Source organism: Lepidochelys kempii, chromosome 1, assembly GCF_965140265.1.
Source record: "Lepidochelys kempii isolate rLepKem1 chromosome 1, rLepKem1.hap2, whole genome shotgun sequence".
NCBI lineage: Eukaryota > Metazoa > Chordata > Testudines > Cheloniidae > Lepidochelys > Lepidochelys kempii.
In genome coordinates this window covers 331552972-331565525 of record NC_133256.1, presented here as the reverse complement: position 1 = coordinate 331565525, position 12554 = coordinate 331552972, and positions in this window count along the sequence as shown.

The window sequence follows — 12554 nt, the reverse complement described above, 5'->3', positions numbered from 1 at the left end:
GACAAAAGGTGGCTTTCTGCTTCCCCTATCCTGAGGCAGCCTGGCTCCAAATGCAGGTTAGAGCAGCCACTAGGGCTGCCCTAACTTGTGCTTGACTGGAATGCTCCCTGTGAGCTATTCTCATAGAATATCCCAACCATGTCCCCCGCCCCAGTAACATCATTGATGCATACCTTTACTCTCATCAGGGGGTGGTGTAGGGCTGGCGGTGTGGATTCAGTGCCAGGCAACAATTCCCACCTGTGTTGAAGGAATTCACAGATGGCCTTCATGGTCTCTTTACACTAGCAGAGTGCATTCACTAATGAATTTGACCCATGTGCCTTTGCCCCTAAGTAATTAATCTAAATTCAACAACATGCAATTGCTGAGGGTCAGGCAGACAGAAGTGGGGGGAAGAGACAGAACAGAAGAGAGGTAAAATGGTCATGAGGTAACTCAATAAGGAGTGAACACATCCTCCTGTAGTTTAATTATGTCCTTGGAGGTCCTGACACTTAGTTTCTCTTGGTTTTTCCCCCATCTTCAGGGCTTTGAGGTTTTCATCCTCTTTGTTAATATTACACATATACAGTGGAAACCACCTATACTGAGACATTATAAATGCAGACTTCCTATATCCAGATACACCCACCTCCCACTTCCTTCTTTGCTAACTTGGGACACTGACCCTCTCTATGGTCCCCCCAGCTTGTGGATCACCAGCAACCATGACAGGTAAAATATGTATAGGCAGCGGTGGTTCCGGTTGGGTTATCTGTGCAGACTGAATTCAGGGTCTCTGGGTATAAAAATATAAGCATCTACTGCCTGACCTAAAGGACTAGCTCTACTGAGCTCAGAGGCAGCAGCACAGTCTTACACCTTTCTATGTGGCCTACCCCTAGAGGGAGACAAAGAGCCACCATAGTGTTGAGGTGAGTTACACAAACATATCAACTGGGGACCAGGAGTTTAGGATGCCTGGCTTCTGCAGTCACTTTGCGAGGAGCACCAGTAGGATAGTGAAGTAATAGGGGGATGAGGGTTGAAAAATATGCTTGAAAAGGCACCATACATAAACCTAAAGGGCCAACATGGGGGGTGGGGGGGCGACTGCCCCTTTTGGCCCCCTATTGCCTCCTCTGTTACTGGCTCCATTTACTTCGTTAGGTGGATTCCCACCAGGTCTTTGTGCATAAATACAGCAGCACCTGCTGTTCCTCTCCCTCTGATATGGTCAAATGAAAGAGGGCAGGGAGAAGATAATTCACTTGGCATGCAGCACTTCTCACCTACCAGAGAGGTGAAAAAATCATGGGGATTATCCAAGAGGACCCTGCTTACACTGGAGTCTAGCTTCATGATAAGAGAAATGAAGGTCCATTAAACTGCACCCTTCTTGACCACAGATGGAATTTCACTCTATCCAGATTCCCTATAGACAGATTATTCTGTACTCCTAATATGCATTATTCAGACTGCTCAGTGTCTAGAACAAGGGACTAAGAATCAAGACAATGGGTTCTGTTCTATGGCTTAAAACATAAGAGAGCTACATAATCTGTGCTAGAAACTATAAAAACCATAGGTATTTTCACCCCAAGAACAGATCTATGTAAATCCCTTTCCTGACAACCAGTTCCCCACAAATTCCACATTAGAGAAAGCTGTACAAAGTAGACTAGATTGTACCGCACTGATGTTGGGGGGATGGACTCGGTGTGGGATTGTATCTCATGAAACATTGCATTAATTCTCTCTAAGCTCCCTCTTGCACAAGAAGATGTGCAGTTTGCACCATTCTTTAAGAAAGCGTGGCCTTCCCCTTACAATGCGTCAGCTGCTCTGCAACAGTGCAGGGAGAAAGGAGCCCTTCCTTTTCCTTAGTTTCATCTTCCTTCCTCCCATGGACCCCAGCAAGGGTCAAATACAATTTGCCCAGTGCATTAATCTGCCAAGGGGCAGGATTTATGTGCTCCTGAAACAGACGTCAGTGAAAAGACTTTTGTATGACAGAAGATGAATAAGGTTAAGAGCACCCGTTTGTGCCGAACCATGACTCTGGTGCATCACTCTGCAAAATGCAGCAGATGTGTGGAAGTGGATGATGGAAAAACACCAGTGATAATCAGTTACACATTTTCAGGGCACAAAAGACCCTTCTGCCATTGCAGTAGGTAGCTGGCCCATCACACTTGAAGTGCTAATACTAGGGAACACTCCATGGTTTCAAAGAAACTACCATCATACAGAAATTATGGCAGCATCTGTAATCATTGCAAGAGTGATGTTACTTTTCAGAGAAAAGCATCTTTTCAGAAATAAATATGTGCAGATCTGTCAGGCAATTATTTTTCCTCCTGCTATGGACATCTGCAGTTCATTTATTTGAATTTCTTCTGAAAATGTATAACAACTGTCAGTTGGCAGGGAGAGCTTCAAAAGGAATCTCAGATTCTTTGGAGATTGAGAAGGGCATTTGACAGAAATTTCTCTCACCTCCTTCCCCCCACGACACACACAGACACTTTAGTTGTATACCTTAATACTGTTTTAATAACACTTTTATTGGAGGAGGCCATTTCCCCCCTCCTTTTACATAACAGTCTGTAGCTTTTATGTAAAGAAATACAAACAGAGACACAGGGAAATCCTGATTTTTCTGAACTCCAAATAGCTGAATCTCAAGAAGAATGAAAAGTGTAGGTACAAAAGACATGCTATATTCAAATCTAGAACAATTAAAGAAACATATGGCGGAGAAATAAGTCAACACAAAGTAGTATAAACAACAATGCCCAATCAGTAGATATATAGAAATAAAAAAGAGAGGAAGGTGATATTGCATGAAATCATTGATGACCGGATAACATTTGTGAAGAGGGTTTATGTTTAATGATATTTCCCCTTCTGCATTAAGCAACTTAGTGTAACACAGGATGCCAGTGATCTAGATATAATTTGGCTGCGTTTTTCTAATTAAGTCACATAGCCTTGAAATGGGATAGATAGGCCACCCACTGGCGAGATGGGGATTAATGAGGCAGTAGGCTACACAATGGCAAGAAGAGTGTTAAGAAGAGCCTATGGGCCCACCTGACCTTGCCCTGCTACACCTGCAGCCAATGTCAGGCATGGAGAGGAGAGTTAAAAGGAGACCTTATCCAGTTTGGTGCTGACCAAGGAAGTAAAGCAGAGCTCTATTATGTCCTTGAGGAGGGAAGACTGGTTCCAGTCAAGAGCCTGAAGAAGCTCACTGTGTGAATGAGCCATTTGGTGGCTGGGGTGACTGGGCACAAAAAGGCTGATGTAAAGGGACTAGCTCTGTGATGACTAGCCTGGAGCAGAAAGATGGGATCCCACCAATTAATCTGGGGGTGACTCTGTTTTCAGTTTACCAGTTTCCTTTTGTTTTGGTCTCTATCACCCCAGAAGGGGCAGGACTCAAGTGTGCCGTAGCTGAAGAGCTCAAGCACCACAGCACTGGATCTTTGAGGGATGACACCTGACCAGCAGATGCCAGAAGAGTGAGTTGTGCCCTGATGAGCCACAAGGGGGAGGTGGGTGCTGCTGAGATCACTTTAAAGGCTTGTAACAAGGTTATGTCAGATAAGCAGTAGAGTACTTTATTTCAACAGGTATAACAATGAACTTCAGATTTAAGATAGCATTCTATGGCTATGTGAACAGAGTTTAGAGAGGTGTAAGGATTATCAGAGATGTGGAGAAGAATGTGAAGGTGTGGGTTGTTGTTGGGTTTTTTTAATCTACTGTCAAAAAATGGCCCACAGGACTGTGTAAGAAGAGTCATGTTTGTTTAAACCACTGCTGCTGCACTCTCAGGACACGTAAGCCAATAAACTCACAACACCATGTTCTGGGCTGATATTATAATGGATAGGGAAGCTTTGACACAAGTGCATTGCTTCAGGATTTTGGATGCACTGATGAAGGACCTTGCAGGGGACTTTTGGAGATATTCTATACTTAAGCAATGTATTGCCTGACTTTACAGTTAAAGGATCCTAATGCATCAGCATGTATCTAATGCTTCAGAGATTAGTTCTCTATGAATTTTAGTTTGGCACATAACCAAATGTGGCTGCAAGATCTAGGAGTGGGAAGAGAAAAGGAGTGGCTTCAGGTAAAAGGGTGCAGTTCACAGTTGTCTCCATCTTATGCTATTTCTATCTCCCGCAATAGAGGCAGCTGTAGAGGGAATGAACGAGCCTAGGCAAATCCAGCAGCAACAACCAATAAGGTACTTTTCCTATGCCACAAAGTTAATGGTAACAGTCTACAAACAAAATTACTGGGAAATAGTGAAACAGGGTAGGGGACATCTTTCAAGTTCAACATGACAAAGTGAGCAATTAGGCTGACAAGAAGTAAGAGGACAAGCTCTTTCCTCATCTTGTCATCAACTGTGAGGACTGAGAGTAGAACAGGTCACCTTAAAGAGAGACAGCAACACAAGCCAGGTCTAGGTCAGGGACCTATTGAACTGCTTCCTTTAACACAGGTGATGGAGTTCATGCCAAATACAGCTATCCTGGGAAACTAAATTTATTCTGCACACACAAACTATATTAAAATAACATTATTAAGGTTGCAGAATCAAGCACTTGGAAGTTAAGAAATGCCAGACTTAAATCTGTCTGTGTAACCTTAATTCAGCTCCTTGTGTGTATGCATTGGCAGTCTTTAATTACATGATCCCATAGAAAGAAAAGGAGTACTTGTGGCACCTTAGAGAAAAAACAATTTATCTGAGCATAAGCTTTCGTGAGCTACAGCTCACTTCATCGGATGCATTCATATAACTTTCTCTATAGAACCTGCTTAATTCGTGCACAGAATGGACAGTGCTTGCTTAATGAGCATCTCTTCAATATTGTCTTATTCTCCTTGTTCAAAATGTGGCTCCATGTCTTATCAATTGCACTCTGTTCAGATCTTGCTCTCAGGACAGAATTATAAATTTTATGAGTTCTTCACAGGTATTAATTTATCTTCATGACACTTCTAAGAGGTGAGGGAGAGGTATTAACCCTGTTTTGCAGATTGGGAACTGAGGCACAGAGAAACCATGTCCACTAATGTTGGGTGCCCAATCTAAGTTGCTTACAACCTGACTTTCTGGTATATTTCATGTTACATAGCACTTTATGGTCAAACCGTGGCGCCCATTGATTTTTGTTAGCTATGAGTACTCAGCCCTTCTGCAAATCAGACCCCAGAGTCTCAAGTCAGGCACCAAAAATAGGAGGGGCACACAATTAATGACCATCTCTGAAAAGTTTTGGTTTAAGTGACTTTCCTCCTATCACACAGGAATACTGGTCAAAGCTTCCCACCTGTGCAAAACAAGCACCACTCCCTGTGAGGAAAAGCCACCCGTTCCTTGGGCTGATAGCCAAGAGGGGGGATGCTATAGATGAAACATGCCTGGTCTGCATCCCCTGGGAACTGCCCCTCACAGCACTGGCACCAGAACCAGCTCCCTTCTCCGCCCCCCACACCCAACAAAAGAACCAAATGCAGAATTAATGTTGCCTGCAGATTTTTTTTCACCCCGCAGAATGATAGATTCTGCTGGGGAAGTGCTGCTAATACACCTTTCATCAACCAGGGGCTGCTGTGGCACCAGAAGAGAGGGCAGCTGGCTCACCGCCAGAGCAGCCAGCGGAGAGAGGGAGGGGGCACTTTGGCCTTTCCTCCTGTCCCACTTCTACAAAGGTTCTGATGTACTTGCTACACAGGCGTGCTCTGGGATAGCTGGTTAAACTGGCTGTTTTCCTGCTTTGTGCCACCAGAGCAGGCTAGAGGCCAGAATCAGGGCCTCAGCCGTTGCTTAGGCAACTGTGTGAGTTGCCTTGCCCTTGACTTCAGTTGGAGTTTTGCCTCAGTAAAGACTTCAGGAATTAGGCCCTTACTTTTGTAAAAGTGAAATCAGATAACACTGTCAGCACTATGAACAAAATTCCCTATTTATAGAAAACTGTCCTTCTGTAAATAGACTTGTGCTGTTATCCCCATATGTGCTGGTTTTCTATAACATTTTTTTCTGTTTTTCAATACCTACTAACATCTGGTAGTCCCTGCTATTATTCTGTATGGTAGTAGTGCCTAGCAGCCCCAGTTAGGGACCAGGACCGCATTGTGCTAGATGCTGTACAAACACAGAACAAAAACATTGTCTCTGCCCCAAAGAGCTTACAATAAGAACATAAGAATGCCCATACTTGGTCACACCAAAGGTCCATCTAGCCCAGTATCCTGTCTTTCAACAGTGGCCAGTGCCAGGTGCCCCAGAGGGAATGAACAGAACAGGTAATCATCAAGTGATCCATCCCCTGTCGCCCATTCCCAACTTCTGTAAAATGGAGTCTAGGGACACCATCGCTGCCCATCCTGGCTAATAGCCATTGATGGACCTATCCTCCATGAACTTATCTACTTCTAAGTAAAGTAGTGCCAGAACAACTTGGGTTTTTTTATTCAAAGCATAAATAGCCCCAAAGAATAAAGTCAATAAAGACAAGGTCAAAGTACTACACTTAGGAAGGAAAAATCAAATGCACAAATACAGAAGGGGGAATAACTGGCCAGGCAGCAGTACTGCCAATATATCTGGGGGGTTATAGTGGATCACAAAATTAATAGAAATCAACAGTGTCTTCAATCCATGTCCTAGTCAATGTCATTCTGGGATATATTAACAGGAAAGGTGACTGTAGGACGTGGGAGATAATTGTTCCTCTCTGCTCAGCACTACTGAGGCCTCAGCTGGAGTATAGTGTCCAGTTTTTGGCACCGCACGTTAAGGTGAGGGAGACAGTCCAGAGCAGAGCAATAAAAATGCTAAGCAGTTTAGAAAGGTTGAAAGAGTTGGCCATGTTTAGCCTAGAGAAGAGAAGGCTGAGGGGGGGATGTGATAAGTCTTCAAATGTGTTAAGGGTTGTTATAAAGAGGACAGTGATCAATTGTTCTCAGTTTCCACTGAAAGTAGGACAAGAAGTAATTGGCTTAGTTTGCAGAAAGGATGATTTAGGTTAGAATTAGGAAAAACTTTCTAGCTATAAGGATAGTTAAGTACTGAAATAGATTACCAAGGGAGTTTGGGGAATCCCCATCGAAACAGGTTAGACAAACACCTGCCGGGGATGGTAGATGTATGCATAATCCTGTTTCAGCATGGAAACATGGACTAGATGACCTCTGGAGGTCCTACATTTCTCTGATTCTCTTTCACAGTTTAATTGTTAAACTAAATTATCTGAGCATCCTGGTGTAATTTATAAATTTTTATAACAAAATTTTAAATATAATTCCCTTTCCCAGCATAAAATAAACAGATACCAACAGATAAAATAACCCCCCACTCTAAACAAGGCTTTTTTATAATTTCAAAAAATGGGAATGCCGTGTGTGTGTATGTGTATATAAACAAAATATCAGTGTTTACCCTTTGACAAATGCAACCCAATATCATTCAGTCTCCTTTGCCACCAGCAGGAGGCAGTGTTATGAGTGCCAGGAAGGGCATGCTGTAGTCAACTTATGAAAAGAACATTGCTCACATGAGTGAGAAATTGTGTTATTCCACTCTACATGAAGTAGAAGGCACAGGCAAACTAGTAGTAATCAGGCCACTTCTCAGTATAGAGGTAAGGATTACATTTGCCCACCTTCCCCAATGCTCTTTTTCTCCTCAGCCTAGCAGTTCAATGTGGAGACCACACCTTTGTCTTTGTTTTTGGTGCAGCACCTCCTCATACGAGCCTATAAGAGCCACTTTTCTCATTCATTTTCAGCCACGTTTTTTAATATCCTTTCACTCAGTCTAGTATCATTAAGGAAATGCAACAATGCTTTTTTTTATATACTATTGAATAGCCCTGATATTCTCAGTAGTCCTTTTGATTCCAAGCTGACTCAATTTTTTATTTTAAAAAACCCCTCTTTCCATAGCATATTTCCCACAATTCCACATAAAATGATCAACTGTTTCTTTGGTTTTGTACATATTACACCGCCTGTCTTTGTCTTTTTAATAATCTTACCATATCATCATCAAGGCACATTGACCAATTAACACTCTAAAAATGACTACTTCACTTTGTCTATCATGACTGTAAAGTATTATCTTTGATTTATTTAGCCTTTTTGTTTCCTTACTCCATGGTTTTTTGCCAATCCTTCGCAAGTTCCTTCATGATCACACTTCAAATTCTTGTCTAATTAAGGGTATCTTAATATCCATCTCCTCTTTTTTAGAGCATGTTTTGCTGCTTTGTCAGCCATCTCACTTCCAGGTATTCCAATATGTGCTGGAATCCATGCTGTTGTTACAGAGATCTGCTTGCATTATTTCCATAGTTAGGAACATTATTTCACTTATTCTGTCACTTCTGCTTTCCAAACTCCTTGCTCTGATTGTCATTATGTGTGACAAGTAATCAGATAAAATTACAGCTGCAGCTGGTCACGCATCTCTGATCCAGGTTAGTGCCAACATTATCCCCATTAGTTCAGCTGTCAGAATGGTCACATAACTCAATAGCCTTTTAGAGTTCTGGATTCCAAGACTAGGAACACAGAAGGCTGTTCGCACTCTACCCATGTTGTCATCGTTTGATCCATCTGTGCAGATTAGGCAAAGCTGGCCCCATTTTTTCATATATAAATTCAGACATTGCTTGGTCATAATGTGTAGTTTGCTTCCCTTGTAGATTTGGAATATTTTTTTTTAAAGAAGTGGAGGAGAATTACTGTCCTTCTCTTTGCTTTCTATTACTACAAATTCTTTCTAAAAGTTCTTTCAGTTTTTCTCTGACATCATTTTTACCCATTTTCTGACCCTGATAGGATGAGGAAGTCTGTTACAATCATATAATTTTGTCTACTAAACTCCCAGCAATCCTCATAAATCTACACACTTCTATTTCATTATTTCCCTTTTACCTTTGCCCAAGAGCTTAGATCTAACCGTTTCATTCTTATTCATAGGTGCTTCTCCAGTGGCTATTTGCAGCACACAAATTGGTACTTTTATCATTGCGCCACATGCCCATTGCAGAGCTTGGGCCTGGAGCAATTTCAGGTTTCTAAGAGTTGTTTTTGAGGGTTAACCAAAAGCTTGGCATCCACAGTCTAAAACTGGTCTTCTCAATGCTCTATACATAATCATCATTACTTTCTTGTCTGCACCCCCTTTGTTTCCAGCTATACTTTTAAGTAAGTTCATCCTACTTTTGTATGCTGTGACCTTTCCAAGCTAATTAAATATCAAACACTACTTCTACAAGCACAGATTTTTTATCTGAATTTTTTCACTATAAAGAAATGTCCTGTTCTTGGCTATCTTTCTTCCTGGTGAAAAGCATTCCCTCTGTAAGTGTGAATTTAAATCCCCAATCACTTTCCTCCTTGGAAATTCTATCAAGTGCCTCATTTTTTTTCCATGGCTACATTGTCTTTCATATTTAGTCCATATAGTACAGTCATCTGCCAAAAAAAAAAAAAAGAAGGAAATACCTATTGTCATTTGCACACTATGTGGAAGGTCATTTATCATAATGGAAAACAACGGAAGGCTGATCATGCTCCCTTGTGGAGTTCCATTGGTAGAGACAATCCCCCTTTTGCAGGCTTCTTCTTTTTTCCCTCAAAAAAACGGGTATGTCACAAGGTAGCCAATCCCTGTGAGTAGAACTGGGCCCAGCTCCCCAGTGTCCGAGCAGGTGCAGCCAATTAAAGGGGGCTGAGCTACACTGGGCCTATAAAGGGCTGCCATAGCCAGGAAATAAGTGGTGGAAAGGAGTGATTGGGAAAGGCAATACCTGAAGAAGGGAAGCCCTTGTGCTAATAACTCCTGCAGTGGGTCCTTGGAGCAAGGGACCAGGTGCTTAGGAATACAGCTCTGGGGCTACTGCTCTTGGAAGGGAGAAGAGCTGAATAGAACTAGGTAGCTTCCAGGAGCTTCTTTGAGAGCCCCAGACACTGCTGGGTGAGGTGACTCTGAAGCCTAAAAGAAAGGAGTGAGTTAAGACTGTTTTCTGTTGCTTTACTCGCCTGCATTAAGAGAATGAACCTTCTTAAAGGAGACAGGGCATGGCAGTGACTGCTTGGAAACTGCAAAGAAGCCCTGCCCTGGGACAGAGGAATACATAAGTGATTAGCAGAAAGAAGCCAAAGAACTAAAATCACTTCTAGAAGTGCAGTGCCCCTCAACAGGAGGAGAGAGTAACACACCAGGAGAGACCTTCAATAGCCTTGCTCTCTGGGTCCTCTTGAGGGCATGTGTTGCACTCCCATCTGCATTCTTTCCAGCCTGTCTACACACTGGGCCTGCAGCAACTCCAGCACAAACACACCTACCCTGCCCTGAAGATCTCACAGCAGAAAGGAGATTATAGACAGAATAGCAATACAAACCATACAAAATAATATCGTAAATACATTTGGCCAGAGGGAGAATTTTTAAGTGTGTTTTTGGTTTCTTTTGGCACGGGGGGGATAACTAATTTCCTTCTCTCTCAAGAGATGTCTATTAACGTGATTCATCTTTCAGGCTCAGGCAGACTGGAAGTGTGACCTCTTGCAAAACTTTGCCACATGTCACCCATCACATAAGAGTAGTCTTAACCTATCTCACACTACTGTCCTGAGGCTTAAATAGCTAATACTTGCAAATGTAAGGTGCTACGTAAGTGCACAGTCATGAAACATTTCCTTGTAAATTAGCACTGAGCTAGAGAATTTGGAAAGTCAGGAAAAGAAAGTCAAAGACAGAGGAAAAGGGTTAAGGTCTAAAGTCAAAGAGGAGGAAGGGCACTTAACTGAAGGTCAAAGAGAAGGCCTAAGCCTGAAGTCAAAGAAGGGAGTCATAGTACAGAACTGGCTGATGGGGGCAGAAGAATCCTCCCAATAGTTGGCGAGGTTCAGGAAGCCTAGCTTGCCCTCCACTAACGTTTGTTAGCTGTCCAGTATTACCAATGGGAAGATGTGCTGGAAAGCACCTAAAGAGCTAATACGGCAGGTCTTACTGCACTCTGAAGTAGTACAGGCTATCTGCGTCACTTTCAGTTATTACTCAGGGCTCAACCCTGGCTTTGCTGCAAGCCCCAAGTAAGGAACAGCCTGTAGCTGTGCTTTCCTAGGAGCAGACTAGTGACCAGATGTTGACTCAGACACACAATGCATCTGATGAAGTGAGCTGTAGCTCACGAAAGCTCATGCTCAGATAAATTGGTTAGTCTCTAAGGTGCCACTAGTCCTCCTTTTCTTTTTGAGAATACAGACTAACACGCCTGCTACTCTGAAAACTGTAGACTCTGCTTCCCTCCAGTCCCGCATGAGGAGATAAGATGCTCCAGCCCTATACTGGACTAGGGTGACCACCCATCCCAAATTGGGCTTGACAGGCCTGAAATGCAGAGTTCAAGTCCCAGTCCCAGACTCAGTGACTCTGGGACAGCATTTGTCCTGGATTCCCAGCAGCACCATTCTGCGCCTGCCCAAGAAGTGCGGTGGTGCCAGCCGCTTCCCGCTTCGGGGGCTGAGGAGGGCAGGGACATAGGCCGGGGGCTCCTCTTGGGCACCCAGGGCAGCTGGAGGGTCCAGGGCTTCCCAGGCTCCCTGGGAAGCTCTTACCACAGCCCTGCTCCAGCTTCTGGACTGGCCAGGGGCTGGGGCCTTGGGAGAAGAGGAGGGGTAGGGCCACAGAGAGGTGGGGCTCCTGCATCTGTTCCGCTTTTGCCTATTGAAAAGGTGGTCACCCTAGATTACTCCCTCACTGCACAAGCTCCACCAATTTCCCACTGCCAAGCGGTGGCAGGAGCAGCCGCATAGAGGCAACTCTGCCTCTGCACCTGCAATGCAGGTAGTCCACACAGGAGAGTAATGGGATTCCTTGTGCCGCCCTAGCTTTCCTGTGAAACAGCACAGCCAGGGTGACATTCTTTCCCTTACAAAGTCACTGGTTGCAGCTATGCTCCCTGCTCCTGCCTACAGCACCCCGTAATATGTTTTGCAAATTCCAGCCAGACTGCATTGATTTGGGTTATTGAAATCAAACATCTGTCTTTACGTCAAAAAGATAAAGGTCCCTCCCTCCCCTCTCTATGAACGTTCCACAGTTAACAAGTTTTGGACTGAAGTCTGGGAGTTAGCTCTCAGCTATCAAGTTCCTAGAGGCTGTCTGATATTCCTCTGTCATCATTAATAGTAATTATAAAAGCAAAGCCCTTACCTATTGATACAGACAGACATTTTAAAAAAAAACCATGATAGACATTTTTATGCCATTTCTCTAGCCAGATGAGCATTAAGAGATGAAGGGCTGCCTGCCACTCTGAAAATCATTGGATTTGCTTTATTGGATCAGATGACAGTAAATTGAGAGTAGAAATGGCTGGAAAAATGTTGACAGAACCACTTTTTGTCAGAGAATGCAGGTCCATGGAAGTTGAAACACTTTGTAAAATCATATTGATCTCACTGAAATTTCATTTCACTGAAAAAATGGGTTTTGTTTTCAGTTGGAACAAAGATAAATGATGAAATCT